A 14,503-nucleotide genomic window follows, 5' to 3' on the forward strand; every position below is an offset into this window, starting at 1 on the left:
TCCCTGAGTGCAACCCTTCAAGCTGAATGAACATCTAGTGTGCACAGCTGGACCTCCATAAACAATATAATTAACAATTAAAAGCTATTAATTAAAGTAAAAAAATTTTAGGCCTGGCTATAAGAGTTATATGTACGTTTTTGTGTAATAATTTATTTGACCACAATAGGATAAGCTCATTGGACGATAACTACCATTATACACATACATATACATATGTATATGCACTGCCATAGTGTGTGTGTGTGTGTATATATACACCACCACTTCAATGTTTTTTACATGGTTTACAATGTTTACAATGTTGACAGTTCAATCTCTGTGCTGCTGTAATAGGTGAAGTTCCCTCTGGGATGAATAAAGTGATCTATCTATCTAGCTAGCTAGCTATCTAATAGCCATTTCCCTTATAAATAAAAAACAAAAAATAAGTTCAGCTTAACATTCAACATAAAATGAAGACTTTGGACGTTGTATATTGTTAATGCATTATACAGGTGTAATTGCACTTGAATTACTTTAAATATATTAGACTTTAAACATGCATTACAGATCATGCTCAGTCACAGTACTGAAAATAATAGGCCTACATATAGGCTTAGAGCCTTTTACCTAGGTAATCTCTGCTACTCATACATTTAAGGCAATATCAGCAACATTAACCTGGGTCACAGATGGCAGGCAGTCAACTGTGAAACTAATCAACTAGACACATAAACCACAAACCCCACACACAAAGTGCACCACAAGCGTGTATAGACCCTGGCCACTTGTTTTAAGCCACACCACTGCACTTAAAACAATTTAAAACTGTGGGCTTACTAAAACCGGACAACAGTCAAGTTGCATTTTAATTGGAACAGATTATAAGTGAAATCGATTATACTGGATGAAAACAATATCTGTGAATTTTCCACACATGTACTTTCAAACACGATGCCTTTATTTCTGTCCACTGATACATCGCATATAGTATTACAGTAATTATTAGCACATAGTATTACAGTAATTATTAGCACATAATAGATACAATAAATAGTTCATTCCTAGTAAAATAACAGCAGCCCAATACTAATGATCAATATTTCATTAAATCCTTTTTAGAGCAAGCATGTCATTAAGAAATTAACAATGAAAAAGTGTAGACCTGACAATTTATGTCTTTACAGGTTATTTGGGTTGATATATTAATAGTGGAAGAGTTCTGCATCCAGGCATGAAGTGTGATATGTTGGTGGCCAACAAAACCCAGTGGTGCAAAGTTTATGAGGCACTGCCAAATGACATAACACAAATAACAAAATGACAATGTGAAATTTAACAAATAAGTTAAATTCATAGACACAATACAAATGTAGTCATGTGCACTATGATTTCATCAGAAAATGTGAATATAAAAACAGGTACAACTTTAGCTGATCAGGTCACAATATAACACAATAGAAATATTGAGGATATTGCAGTTTTCTCACAACACTGTGTCTTCTGACCCTTTAAGCCATGTATTTCAGAGATTGAGAGGTCTTTGTAACTTCAGAATTCTGGGTTCATGTTTGTTCATCTCCCCTTGCTGCCCACACTCTTGCCACATTGTGCATCAGTGAATGACAGTGTTGTGTGCGCTCTGCTGACTCAGTGTGTGGACACAGACATTCCCCCAGCATGACAAAAGAGGAAGTGACTGGGCCCATAAGAAATTAGACCTATAATGACTATCAAATAAAGAACATACTACACGGTAACAGGCATCTTAGTATGCATTTGGCTTTGAAAGAAATTTGCATGCATTTAAAGGGTTTAAATTAAAGTGGTGAATTTTTAGGTTAAATCTAGAATCATCAGTTGGTTCCTCTTGGGAACCCTTAAATGATCTACGTAGAGTGTTTTGCTGTCAGATAGGGTTCTGAGTAGATTCCGTTTAGAAACCTAAGAAACTTAACTATCCATATAATCCCTGTACGTAGGATGATGGATAGTCAAAGTTCAAAAGAGTAAAGGATATAAGTGAAATTGGGCCTTTTTATTAATGCTAAAAAGATAAGAAACATATGTGTGGCCTTCACTGAGCTTTGTAGCTTTTATACTAGCCGAGTGACAGGCATTAAGCTTTACAATAATCACAAAGACCCATTATGTCATTGTGATGGCCATAGCTAAGGCATTTACATGTGTGTAGATTGGAGAAGACAGATGTTTGTTGGGTACAGAGTCTCTGGGTTACTGAATAACAAAAGGTGACAGTGACTGACAAAATGCACACATGACATTTTAGTTCTGACAGTAGGGTGCTTTGCAGACAATAAAGATACCAACAGTCAATAGTTGTCATGCTGTTAGAAATATCAATATTTCTTGGAATAGTTCTTCTTATGTTGTTGTTGTTGTAACTCTGAAGCTAGAGTGCTATGGCAGACTTGTCAGCTAAATCACATAAGAACTCTACAGCTTTCTGTTATAAAATAATTCTTATTTTAGTTGTCTATATTTGTTAATTATTTTTTGAGTGTGAACAATTCTTAACTTCTCAAACGTCCTTGATAATTAAGGATTCGTTAAAAGGTTCTTGGAACTCTTTCTGATAGGAGAGTACTCTAATTTAGGGATCAACATAAACCTTTAAAGTTTCCCCAAGAGGAATAACTGAGAACCTTTAAAACCATTACAAAATTGCCCCAAAAGACCTGTGCTTTACATCTGGAAAATGATAAATTGCTTAATTGTATACTCTATAGATCCACTTCTATTGATTAGGGTCAAGAAACATTTTCCGAGCAGGCTTAAGCAAGTTATATTATACTGCATGTATGATATAGATTTGTTAACCATTTACCAACAGCAAAAAACAGATCGTGGGTGGCCAAGTAATATGAGATAATAGAGAGAGCACTCAAATTCTCCTTAAAAAGAGGTAACCTGAGAGAGAGAGTTTACAAAAGACCACTCCAGGTGCAACCCCAATGATGCAAACTTTCTGAGATTTGCTTCATTCATTCAAGCATCTGTTCATTCTACTTAACTAACATGCTGCTGCATCATTCCAGTAGACAGTACACAAAATCTATTAAGTGATTTAAGATCTCATGCTCTTATTTATTATAGTCCAACCTGAATGGACATGAAATCATAGGAGTGAATTTCACACCTTATGCTTTTCACACTAATATTAACTGTATGAAACTTTTCATATGAGTTGGCCAATTTGTATTAATTAATTAATTCTTAATGTAAAGAGAATAAAATCAATTAATGAGTTCAACCAGCTGAGCAAGAACAGAGTACCCATACTAAAGCTATCCAAGGTTAGAGTTGGAAAACCTAGTTTAAATATTAATGAGCACAATATTCTACTAGCTAACCATCCACCACACTGTGTCATAGTATCTATGAAGTGTTTTTATGACCTCTATGCAAAGGTCATACTTGTAACCAAAAGGATCTCCCCTCAGGGACAAGCTGAAAAACTCTGAAATGCTTCTATCATGTCTGCTCTTGGTTGCCATGTCTGCTGCTGTCCTATATGATACCTGTTAATGAGAAATCCTGGACTCTAAACCCCTCATGCTCTGCATGAGTGGCTGCATAAAAAGTGCTGTTTAAACCACACCAAGCAGCACATCTGTCCATGTTGTGACAGCACAGGCTCTTTTGTGCAACACGAAGTGCTGTAAATCTAGCCAGCCCTCTTTTCACAAAAGCCCCGCTCCCTTTTTACGAGTGAGAAAAGGGGGGAGAACTGCCCTGGGAACAATGAGGATGTCAGGGCGCTTGGACACCAGTGCATGCTTTCTGACTGAGCTCCTGAACCCCATTTTATAGTGAAGATGCTAACATGGTGTAGTTATCCCATTAGTAGTATTCCATAGTATTAAATTTTATAAGTAATAAAAAAAAGTAATTTGATGAAATAGTTATTGCCTTTTTTATATACCTTTAATTGTTTCTCATAAAAGTAAATAAAGTTTAGCCTAATTGTGATGAGTTAATGCAAAGAAACCTCCGATCAAAGGGGCATTAATCAGATAAACTGCACATCACGAGGAGCAAACAATGTAGTTGCTAAATGAGCAAATGTAAATAGGAAATTAGTGACCTACCACAGCAAATTTTCCCTGGGAAGGAAAATGAAAAGAAAAAAACAAACATTAATAGCATTTAGGAGATGGTATTATTACAATTTAAAGTTCCTTTTATGTCTCTTCCTGAATCATGTAATCTTCTTCTAATGTACAACTGACACATACATGAAAGAATATATTTCCCCCAAAATGATAACTCTGATTGCTAACTCTGTAACATTTCACATTCTATATCAGGTTTACAGGCACTGCTATTTCTAAATAAGCTGTAAACTGTAGTAACGGACTGTATGTAAGCATGAACTCCACTCAACTGAATCCACACACAGGGTATTCACATGGGGGTAAACAAACATTAACTTATGTACTTTTTAATTTGTTCTGCTCTCCCTGTATGTCTGTATGTTTGGCTAAAGTTAGGGTTAGGGTTAGAGTTTGTAAGGGGGAGATGGTAACTAAGGTGATAACTAGCCCAGTATTCCCTGTTGCCTATATGTAGTAACTTCACTATAAATACCATTTAGCTAAATAGACTAGTATTCAATCACTGTCCAATTAATTTGTAAAAACATTACACAATTACTTTTAACCACTGAGCATGAATTTCTAAAACATAACTGTTTTTATGTGACATTTTCTGTGTGAAACATTGCTTACAGTTCATTTCTACAAGAAAGTAAAGCATTCACATTTTAGACTGCTATATTCAGCGACAGAGGTGGATTTATGGAGCTCTGTGCTGCATGAGTACTTTTGTATAAATGTGAATGTTTAGGGCAGCAGGGGAACAGCACTCCTCAGCAGGGCAGTTCACAGCTGATTACTAACACAATAGAAGTCAAATCCTTCACTTTCTCCACCTCCACTTCCCCCATACACACCCACTACACACTGAATAGGTGAAGTCACTGAGGTGGTAGTGGACCACGTCATTAAAAATGCGGTCCATTGATGTATTTTTGAGAATCCAGGCATACCTTAACACTGCGCTGTTATCACACTTTATCAAATGAAGCTATACGGTATAGTATCATATCACTAGTTTTTGATTACCAGTGATGATTTATTGATTTGCACCAATGATTAAGGGAATTGTTATTCACATTCACATAAAATCTCTCTTCAAGATATGACAGATATATAATGTACTGTAATACATACTGTATATAAGATAAAAGAAAGATGACAAAGACTTTTTTCTTAACTAACAAAACATTTAGCATGCTAAGTGAGCAGCTAGAGTACTTAGTATCCATGTCTTCTTGCTCTGATCAATCCAGGGTCAATAAAGCAAAGTTCAAGGGTGTTTTTTTTTCTCTGAAATAGAAAAATAGATTAAAGTTTAAATGTGCTGTCAGCATGACGGCAACCCTGCACACATAACAATAACATGTTTTTAATAGTTCTTATAGTTGTACTAGACATATACACATTTACATTACAAATGCATATATAACATCCTGTTTACCTACAAACCTTGTACTTCACATTACTATTACTGCATCTATTATACTGCATATACTTATTTAATGATATAATGCAACTGAAAAAAGTTCTGAAAGCCCTCAAAACCTATACATTTATGCAACTGGGACCTACATATCAATTTGACATGTCATGTATGTTCTGTTCATCCACATTTGTTCTGTTCACAACATCCACATTTTCTGAAATCCGCCATGAAAGGGACAAAAGGCACAGTCACTGCATCAGAAGTTGGCAGCATATACTACTACTGAATGTAATTTGATATGATACAGCAGCTAGATGGTGAATTTATAACATATAGAAATAATAAATACTAGAAGTATTTTGAGTGTTATTGGGTTGGACTGACTGCAAACATTCATCATCTAATTTGTTTTCATTATCCATATGCTGTAAGGTGGTGCCTTTATTTATAGTGGAGGATGTGTGTTCAGTCTTTAACATGGCAGCCACACAACACATAAAAAGTCAGACACTGCCTCCTATTCTCACATGATCCATTAAAAACTATAACTCTAATGATTCCATACAGCACATCTGCTATAGACTAAATCTGACGCCAGAATAGGTGTTATATGCGTAGTTAAAGCTTTATTTCAGATTGGTTATCAATTTTGCCCTTCTTCTAAAGAATTCGGTATGTGGCATGGCAATACTGATATTAATCTAAAGTACATAAGTGCTGTTTCACTAATGTGAAAATTAAAATAGGTTTAGTCTACATTTTACACACTGGTAATCTTGAATTAGACAACAGTTTGAATTGAGAAAATTTGGAACGAAACTACTAAAGCATAAAAGATCAAATATGCTCAAGTATAAAAAAAAAAAAGTAAATCCAAATAATATTACATTACTGTCACAATCCATGCTATACAGATACAAAGTTTTATATGTACATTTTACAGAATAAAATGTTTTCATTTATTTGAATACAGTTTTCACAATCACTTAAAATATCATAAATACTCTTAAAATACCGAAAGAAGAAGTGAATTGTTGGAGCCTGGTGCCGTGTGTCATATAGTTACACTTCACAAAAAAGTTCACTAAACCTACTGCACTCAAAAGATAATATAAAACAGAAAATCCTCCAAAATTTAAATATTAAGGAAAGGTGCATATTAAAATGATACTATAGTATAGTAGTGCAGTGATACTATAGTATAGTAGAGCAATGGTGCTCTCTACACTTAAGCTCAGTTCTTTCAGTGAAGCTTTCAGTGTGTCATCGAAGCCCAGTACTGCTGAGATATTAGCTGAATAATACAAATCATAGCTCAATAGCCAAAGTAATGTCATGATCTCTGCCAGCTATACGTTATATAGAATTTATCTCTTATACATTGAAATTCTCAGAACTAAGGGGCCTGGTCTTACACGGAAGAAAATGGTTTTATAAGTGATTTATAGATCACACTGAACTCTGCAGATCCATTAGTGAAATTTAATTTTCCCTGGTGAAATATTAGCAGTTAGAGTACCTAGTATTCACATTTCTTGCTCTGAGTGATCGAGACACAGTTCAATGAATAGATGAAATGTGGGGAATAGGAAAGGAAAAAATTAAATGTGCTACCAGAATGGTAGCAAAACCAGTGCCCATAACTTAATATGAATTCTCGAACCTTGTGCCCAGTGTTGCTGGGATAGACTCTGGATCCACTGTGACCCTAACCAGGATAAAGCAGTTACTGAAAGTGAGTGAATGAGTGAGGGAGTGAGCATCATTCTCCTGTCACTATGAGAAAAAAAAAAGCTGTTTAGAAATAAACCTATTTTTCCATTATTCAACGTTTTTACTTTGTATACAGATATGAATGTAGCATGCAGACCTTCCCACATACTTTTAATCACATTAAATGACAGCCTTTTCAAAAGGCAATACCATTTATTTCCATTCTTGTATGTTATATCACACCTTAAATACAACTTGATATATTGTGGCATGACCATGGAACACATAAAAAAAAGGTTTTATTTATTTTATCAATATTGTTTGCTCTTTTTCAGCTTTTCCAAAATCAATCATGTCAGAGCAAGTTAAATAGTCAATGGCATTTTTAGAGTTGGCAATATGGCAAGTGTGTAAACACTGGTGTCCAATTGTCTGAGGATTACATTTTGTAAACATGAGTTTCAGTTGCTATTGTAATGCTATGTGACACAAGTACAATCATTGCAGATGTGGTCAGTCATTGCTGATTGTAGACTAAAGTACAGAGAAAGAATAAGTAAAGAAGAATGAATGGCTGGAACCTAGTGTAGTCTAAACATCACACAGTCTAGATTTGGGGTAGATATTTGGGGTAGATAATGAGGATGGCGTGGTCCCTTCCAGTGTTTCCACTAAATGCGTATTCAGTTACATTTTCACCTATCACATTTTTGTCTTCTGTGTGTATGATGACGTGCATTAAAGACATGTGGAAAATAGTTTACAGTCAGCAACCTCTTTTATATAACATTATTGCGTATGTCTGTGTAAGCTACATTTTCCTAGAGGATGTTGATGAAGGCTGCTTAAATCAAGGTAAACTGTGACAGTGTAAGACAGTTAATCAGTCAGTTACCAGAAGCTGTAATCTTAACATGGTTTAAAAACACGAATGCTGCAGCCTAGCTAATAGTAGTTTACCAAAAACAGCTAATACAGCTAGCTTTTTTTGGAATTTTTTTTCCAAATACTAGCCAAGCACATGATTTGTTTGATGTGACAGAATGTAACAGCGCAATCTTTGTATCAAACTAATGCTATTTTTATATTTTATATAACCATTTCATCTTTTTATAGGTCAGTGTTTTTTTCCCAAAGTTAAACTTGTTTGTGCAAGGTTGAAACATCATATCATATTCTCTCTGTCTGTGTGTGTGTGTGTGTGTGTGTGTGTATGTGTGTGTGTGTGTGTGTGTGTGTGTGTGTGTGAGAACAGATGAGAGAAGAGAGAATAATAGACAAGGTCACTTGTCTTTGTTATTATGGCTACAGACAATTCATGGCACCACTAACGGTAAATATTATAAAATATTTCTCTTCTGAGATTCTGGGACGAGTGCATGAGAGTTCAAAAACATTATGAAGTATAACAATGAATTATACATAGCCATTTTTATGAAAAATCAATTATTCAGAATGAGGTTACGCCATTTGGATGATATCCCAGTGTTTATGATGCCAACCTTTCAAACTTCAAACTCACAAGGGTCATCAGAAATAAGTTGCTTGAATGCTCCATCTTTATCTTCATGCTTTTAGTTCCCTCTTGTGTTTTTGCTTTGCTTGATGGTGAAAGATGTAGTAGAAGCCCCATGGACAAACATTTTTTAAAAATATTTGTGCTACTGGCTGTAATAGTTTTTAGCTTGTTCTGGAAAGACATTAATGTAGTTCAGTGCTTTCACATATTTTTTAAAAACCATTTTTACTACCTTAACAAATTTCATGAGTAAAAAATAACCTTAGAGCTATTATACTATACAGAATTGTATAGTATAAGACCTAAAGACAAGGTCAATATGTACTTAGTCTGTTGTCATGTGTTTATTAATGAGCAGATGTGAGACCACCTGCTGCCTGCTGTCATGATCGTGCTGACATAATTCTACTGCTGGCTCCTCTGGCCCTCTAGACCTGACTGATTCACACTGATGCTATGATTCTGCACTTGTGATTCACTTTCTGCTGTTGTGGATGGTCTCATATGCGTGCCTTTTGGATTAGTATTTCCCAAAAACAGTTTATACCCAAGACTCAATCATGTTGTATTGGATAATCTCACCTAGATACTGTAGACTTGTACCTATGAACTGCTGCTGTAATCATGAAGATGGTACTGTGCTCATTGCAGAACTCATTCACAATATGCTCACACTGAACATTCCTTCAGCACACTTAATAGTGTTTGACTTTATAGAATACATTTGTTGAGTCTGATTCTTCTCAAAGTTTCTTCCGCATATCATCTCAGGGAGTTTTTCTTGCCACTGCTGCCTCCCTAGCTCAATAGGGAGCTAAATCTACACTGGAATTTCAATACAGCTCCTTGTGACAATACCTATTGTTAAAATTGCTATGCAACATAAAATTTTATTGAATTGAGGTGAATTGGATTGATCATGGTGCTATATAGTAAGCTTCCAGGCCACCTGTTGTAGACAAGGAGTGTTATTTCTACTGAAAAAAACAAAACAAATGAAACATAACTAAGCACATTATAGATTGTGTCACCACTGTATTAAATCAACATCTGGCTTTAAAGCACTCCACTAAAAACCTTCTGTGTGCTTGAGTCCATAGTCATCGCATCAGATTTCAAAACCATCACATAGATACCCATTTGATTCTGGTGATCCAGATACTCTAGTTGTCTTGCAAAAATGACTCCAGAAATTCATACATAAGACTAAAACGCACAAATAAACTTTTTTATTTAATTAATTATTTCTAAAGACACCATGGCAAATAGTTTTTCACAGCAAACAGGCTGCCATTAAATAAAACAAGGCAGCACATGTGGTTGAAACTGACAGCTGTAGTTCAGAAGCAGCTGAACATTTGATGATGAGCACAGCTGAATGCAGGCACATGCTGAGTCAGTGGTATTTCAGGTCATCTTGCCAATAATGGTAGCCTACATTGCTCTAAACAGAAAGGTTCTATCACACCTTATCAGTAGCGAAAAGTTCAAGGATTTTACTGAGGCAGGAAATTCCTTGGCTCCTTTTAGGGCATTATATCTTGGGTCTTGGCCATGTCAGGCTTCTGCACTCTTTTCCATGATCAGAGGCCACAGAGCAACAATAAACTACAGACGTATGTAAAGGTCTTTAGAATCAGACTGAGAACAGAAGCCAGAAAAGACATAACAAAAGCAGATAAATACTATCTACTTGTATACTTGCATACATACAGTTACAAACATCACTACAAGGAAGAGCTTTAGCTGCTTTAAGCTTCTTGAAATGTATGCACTTTGATTGTCCCTTCTACTATTCTACGTCATATGAATAAAAATTTTGAATGTATCAGACAGGGATCCTGCTTTCACCCTTATTTGATTAGGTTAAGACCTATGCTATGGCCAAGAAAGACAGTTAGCTGGCCAAGAGTTCAAGATATGCAGCTACTGACCCCTATTGGTGTGCTTCTTTTACACACCTTTTTTAAGTCCTAAGTGTTTAACCTTCACTGCATCTATTTAAAAAAAATCTTTTACAAAATAATTTATACATACAACACATTAGAGTGTAATTTATCCATAAATAGAAAGCAGACAAATCAAGCATTCCACTTGCATCTTGCTTCATTACTGCTGTGTGAATGTGGTTCTGAATTGTCACCTTCAGTCTCTCAAACAAAATTACTCAGGAAGTTATATTATGTTGTGTGTACAGAGGTCCTGACTCTCTGTGGTCATTAAAAATCCCCCGGTATACCCTGGTGTCCTGGCAAAATTCCCCAATTGGCCCTTCTCTATCACGTCCCCCTAATAATCCCCATCTCTGAATTGGCTACATCACTCTCTCCTCTCTACTAATAGCTGGTGTGTGGTGGGCGTTCTGGTGCACTATGGCTGCTGTCACATCATCCAGGTTGATGCTAAACGCTAGTGGTGGTTGAGGAGACCCCCTCCCAATACTATTTACAGCTCTTTAAGTGTCTAGAGAAGCGCTATATACACGTAAATGTAACTGTGCCATTGTTCTTGCAGCAGTCAATGGCTGTAATTGATATGTTTGAGCAATGATTATCTAGGAGAAGTAGCAACTTTTTCTCAGGGCTGACCTTGGTGTGTTTTGCGAAGTACTTCAGAAAGATGACTAAATCCTCCTACTGCATCCACCCTGATTTATTTCCACTTCCAATACTTCTTATCGGCCCATCTCGTACAAAGTGGTCTGCATAATGAAGGCGTTGGAATACAAATATTGGAGGAATTGTGTTGCCAATGGCATTGACTGCAAATGCGAGAGTGACCAGTTGACCCCTTTCTCCTGATGTCATTGCCCCAACCTGTTTAGAGGTTTTACACGTTTTACAATCACACCGACCGCAGTTTGCACAGTTGTAATGCCTGTTTCGTCGACATTCCAAATGTCCTTGGCAGTTACGCTGTGCCTCCTTATTATTTCATCAAGTTTTCTGAAAAACATTGCAACACTGTGTTTATTAAAACTGGTGGCCCGTGCGAGGCTTGTGGCCTCAGGGCTCCTAATGGACAAAGTTGGGTTTCTTTTCATGTAGGCTGAAAACCTGTCTACTTCTGCTTTTGAAGATTCATCCCATGTCTTTGGATATTTGTACTCACATTTCACAGCAATATACAAGTTCTCTTACTTGTAATTTTAATCACATAAAAATTTCAATATTCAGTCATTTTCAATATTTCTCCATCTACCCATCTGTATGTTTTACATTGGCACCACTATAAATTTTCTTCCAACTTTCTCCTATCTTATCCTTAATCCTACGCTTTATCCTACTGACTTCACATGGACACAGTCCATAAAATGCATCAGCTGCCCTCATCAGATATTCTGTAAGTTCTTTCTCTTGTTCATCAATGAAGACCTTCTTTCCACTGTGCTAGCCTACACTCAGATGTTCCCTTGAGTGCTTCTCTTCTAACATCTTCCTCTTTTCACAGAATCTGTACAAGGGTACATGGCAAATGCCATACAATTTTGCCACAGATCTTACAGACTTTCCCTGCTCTTTTACATCATCTGATGCTCTCTTCAAAATGCTGAGAGACACCCCTCGGTTTGTTTTTCTCTTCCAAGACCTAGGCATACTGAAATTCAAAGAAAACATATAAATAAAACTATTTGTATTTGCTTTGGGTAGGTTGCAACATGTTTCATTGATGTTACAACTAACCCAGAGTCTTGTTGTTACAACTAACCCAGAGTCTTGTAGCCATAAACTAGCTCACCTTACAGCTAACAGCGAAAACATTATCACTAAGAACTTGCATGAAAAATATCTACACAGACACACAATAAACATAATTTAACTTTGGTGAGTTTAACTACAAAGCAGGAATTGTCATCACAAAATAAATGAACTAAAAAAAAGTTACTTTCTTACCTCAAAATTAGTTCTTCCCCCTCTAAAATCTGCTGTGTCTGCCACAGGTCTCTACTTCCTCACATGTGGGATAAAGACTAAACTGAGTATATGTGAAGTGAATCAGGTGATTTGTAATTTGTTCCATATTGGAGAAATTTGAAGTGTTACAACCGACCCATTTTACAACCATCCCCGGTCTCCCTACCGGTCTTTCCTGACCTTGGCAAATAGATATATAGAATATTTCAGGTTTCTACTGAAAGCATTAGAGATATGTTTTAATATTGTATTCTAAATCTGGGATTTACTTTGCAGCCAGCACTACTGTCAGAGCTACTGTTATAGAAAATTAATCAACAGCTTCTGACAATTCCGATTTGAGAATTCAACAGCGATGTGGCATAATAAACGTGCAATAAATTATATTTTTAAAAGACACGTGACCGTTCTGAAGTTTTTTGTGGACCCATCAACATCCGCTTGAAATTGAAGCGTTCTGTGTTGTGTTATATCACGTACTGCATGTGTTGCACTGCCCCCTTTCGGTCTGCTGTATTTATTACATGTGCGGGTTAATCGCTGCAATACAGCTGCACACCAGAGAGAGCGCTAATGTGCCGTTTTTTAACACTACTTGAATTAACACACGTGGTCTAAATAATAGCTATACATGTATTAGTAGCATTCATTTGGAAGCTATATGCATGTGAACAATTTCATTGGAAGCTATAAATCCGTCATACAATATTTATAGAGAGAAGGATGTAACGAATAAAATCTGTAGCAGTTACTTATTCTGAAGTGTGAAAATCACATATTTTACTGCACACAGTAATGAATCCAATGTTGAATAAACAAATAAATTTTAAAGCGTATCCTAAATAAAAGAGTTATTTAGCGCTGTAATCTTTGTCTGTGTGTATATGATGTTGGTGTTACTACATGTGCCGTATCAGGGTTTAAAAACAAACAAACAAACAAACAAACAAACAAACAAAACCAAGAAGGCCATATGGTAGTAAATAAACTAACTGGGCTCCGTACAGAATTTCTCTTTTAAAGCAGATCATTGTACATCTTACTAATATGTTTCTATCATGATATATCACTTATTCTGCTAAAAACATTTGCTTGATCACCCTTAGTAAAGCCATTGCCCTTATCCTTGGGTGTTTATGCCAACAGATGTCGCAACAGGGCGAGAAGTTTTGTACTGACCTGAGGCAGTCCGTCTAAAGCATCATGAGGTAAAATGATGGGAATGGGCAACAAGAATCAGTGTGTAAATTACAACCGTGTCTGGAGTTTTAAAGGTAAACAGGAAAATCTTAAAATTAGTTTAAAAATAAATAAATGTGACTTTTAAAAGTAAAAATAAAAGATATTAAAGGTAAAATATATATATAGTAATTTAAAAAATTGCCCTACGTCTGTTCATCTCATTCATTCATCTGTCCTTTCTTTTAATATAATAATATAATAATAATAATATAATTTATCTCGCTAAACGTATTTACGAACTTATGTGTGTGTGTGTGTGTGTGTGTGTGTGTGTGTGTGTGTGTGTTTATGTGTGTATATATTTGTGTTGATGTATGTATGTATGTTTGTGTGTGTGTGTGTGTGTGTGTGTGTGTGTGTTTGCATGTATTTATGTGTGTATGTATGTGTGTGTATGAATGTATGTATGTACGTATATTGAAAAAAAAACGTGGATCAAAGTTTAAAAATACATCAACTTGTTACATTTTTCTCAACTGAATTATTTTACATCAGTTATGATATAATTTCAGTTGAAAAAAAATAAGAAAAATGTCTGCAAATGTTGACGCTTTTTAACCTTTAATGCAAGGTTTGATTTTTCGAT

This window comes from Ictalurus punctatus, chromosome 6 (assembly GCF_001660625.3).
Source record: "Ictalurus punctatus breed USDA103 chromosome 6, Coco_2.0, whole genome shotgun sequence".
In the NCBI taxonomy this organism is placed as follows: domain Eukaryota; kingdom Metazoa; phylum Chordata; class Actinopteri; order Siluriformes; family Ictaluridae; genus Ictalurus; species Ictalurus punctatus.